Raw genomic sequence first — 3,004 nt, 5'->3', positions numbered from 1 at the left:
GGACCAGGTTCGAACCTGCCACACTTGGTACATGGGGCCCGTGCCCTATTCACTGAGCCACAGGCACTGCCCAAATGTCCTACATTCTTATTTGCTAAGTGCTAAGTCTGGCAACACTTTACCCAGGTAACTTGGATCAGGGACTATGTCTATGCCCATCCTGCTATATGTATTAATGAATAAATATTGGCTGGGGGTGGTGGCTCATGCCTGTAATCCTAACACTCTGGGAGGCTGAGGTAAGAGAATTGCTTGAGTTCAAGAGTTCAAGACCAGACTGAGCAAGAGAGAGATACCATCTCTCCTACAAGTAGAAAAATTAGCTGGGTGTGGAGGCAGGTGGCTGTAATCCCAGCTACTCCCTAATTTGAGGTGGTGGTGAGCTAGGCTGACACCAGGACACTCTAGTTATGGCCACAGAGTGAGACTCTGTCTCAAAACAAAAAATAAATATTTAACATTAAAAATTTAATATGCACATTTGCTAGTGTTCACCCAGCCTTTGTTTTAAATTTCAGATTAATATGGAGGTACACATGATTAGGTTAGATTGTTTTTGTAAGGTTAAAGTTGTAGTTGTGTCTTTCAACCAAGAAGTATGCAATATACCAGTTGTTTGGATGGGAATTTACCCAACCCCTTCCCTCTCCTCCCTGCTTGATTTCATTGAATTTTTCTCACCCAGCTTTTCTTTTTTTCTTTAATTGTATTAAAACTGTAGTACTCAAGTCACATTTGACTTCTGGAACTACCACGTACAGGGGTGCTCAAATGTGACTTGTACACCCAGTTTCTTGATCATTGACTACTTGTCATTCTGGAGGGTGAGAGAGGTGAGGCACTGCTCTTCTTTCCGTTTAATAGAAGGGAAACTGGGCTTCAAGAGGGAGAGTCACTTCATTAAGGTCACACGGGATTGCATGGGGCTAGGGTTGGATCCAGTGTTGGTTGAGGGGCAGAGCTCTGGGGCATTACCAGCCCCTCCATCCACTCAGCCCAGAGGCCTGAAGGGAGTCCTGGCCTGCCCTGCCCCCCAGACCTCCCACTCCCACCTGCTCCCTCTGAAGCTGGACTCTCTCCTGTCTGTCTCTCCACTGTCTCTCTGCCCTGTTCAGGTTGATGTGCTCAGCTCTGGATCTCTGTCCCACCTGGCCTGACTTCGGGGAGGCCTGGTCACCGTGTCTCTTTTGACAAGTCTCTGTCCCTCCTCATCTATCTTTGAGTGTTCCTATCTTCTCGTCTCTCTCTCTCTCTGGGTTTTCTCTATCTCCTTTCCCATTGCACTCTAATAGATGCTTCTCACCTCTGTGCCTCTCAGTCTCCCTTCTTATCTGTATCCAGAGATCTCAGCTCTGTATCTGCTGGTCTGCCTCCCCATCCTCAGGAAGACTTATGTGTAAGTCCTGGGGTTGTGTAAGAGGGGGGTTGGTAGGAAGGGCTGGTGATGAGGGTAAGGAGGTTTGAGGGTGTTGGGCTTGGGTGGTCTAGGCCAGGTGGCAGGGGGTTGAAGGGCACTTCCGTCAGGAAAGGAAGCCCTCACTTCTTTGACAAGACTGGAAAATGTGGCGTCAGAAAAGGGGCAGTAAGGGGAAACACAGGAACAGAAGAAATTTGATACCTCTCTTGGGTGAGCGCCTTCTCTGAGAAGCCTCATAGTCTCCTCCCCACCCCAGCCCCCTTTGCAGCGCCCCTCCTAAATGCAGGGATCTGATGGCTGTGTCCTGGGAGTTCTTTATTACTTCCCCACACTTGAGCCCTGCAATCTCCCAATCTCCTCCCTCCAGACTCCCAGCCCACAGTAGTGGCCTTGGTGCTCAGGGATTTTTTCTTTTTGACTGTGACCTCTGGTAGAATGCCACAGTGTCACAGCTCATAGCAACCTCAAACTCTTGGGCTCAAGTGATCCTCCTGTCCCAGCCCCCAGAGTAGCTGAGACTACAGGTGCCCGCCATGACATCGTTCATTTGTTTTGTATTTTTAGTAGAGATGGGGTCTTGCTCTTTCTCAGGTTGGTCTTGAATTCCTGAGCTCAAGGGAGCCTCCTGCCTTAGCGTCCCAGAGTGCTAGGATTACAGGTGTGAGCCACCCCACGGCCACAGTGCTTTTTTTTTTTGGCTGGATCTGGGTTTGAACCCACTACCTCTGGCATATGGGGCTGGCACCTTACTCATTTGAGCTATAGGCACTGCCCACCATAGTGCTTTTTTAAAAATTTGAGACAGTCTCCAGCTGTCACCCTGGGTAGAGCGCTGTGGTGTCACAGCTCACAGCAACCTCCAACTCTTGGGCCTAAGCAATTCTCTTGCCTCAACCTCCCAAGTAGCTGGGACTATAGGTGCCCATCACAATGCCCGGCTATTGTTATTGTAGTTGTCATCATTGTTTGGTGAGCTACCATAAACATATAGCAAGTTAAGCTGGCTGAGGCCTGGCAGTGTGGAAAATTGAAAAACAGCCTGAGAGATCCAGAGGGTAAGAATTCCAGGAAGAAAATGAGTATCTCAGAAGGGTAAGAATGACATTTCCTTTAGGAAATCCTTCCTGACCCACAGGTCAGCACCCTGGGCTCCCCCATTCCTACCCTGACTCTGGGCTTGCACTGTCTGGCATCAGGCCTATCTTCTGCGACTGGGCCATGAGCTCTGGAGAAGGGCCTAAGACTATTCCAGTCACTATTGTATTGCCAGTATATGAGTTTGCTGAAAGCCTAGAAGGTTGTGAGCTCCCAAAGGGTGGGCTTAGACGACCCTGACTAAGTGCTGAGAACAGTCTGTAGTCAGGACCCAGATCTGGGTCTCAGCTTGGCTTTGCCATAACCCCCCACTTGCTCCTCTGTAATGGCTGTGCTCAGCATGCACTTAAAAAGACTTTAGGTAATGGGTATACAGTAAGGGCTCCAAAGCGCCCCCTAGGTGTCTGGGTAAACTTACAAGGCTCCCCACCATTTTTAAGCAGGGGGATGCCAAGCCCTACCCCTCAGAGTGCTTTCAAGCCCAGGCAGGGA

The sequence above is a fragment of the Otolemur garnettii genome, unplaced genomic scaffold, assembly GCF_000181295.1.
Source record: "Otolemur garnettii isolate 467f Iridium unplaced genomic scaffold, OtoGar3 scaffold00100, whole genome shotgun sequence".
In the NCBI taxonomy this organism is placed as follows: Eukaryota; Metazoa; Chordata; class Mammalia; order Primates; family Galagidae; genus Otolemur; species Otolemur garnettii.
This window is presented reverse-complemented; position numbering follows the sequence as displayed.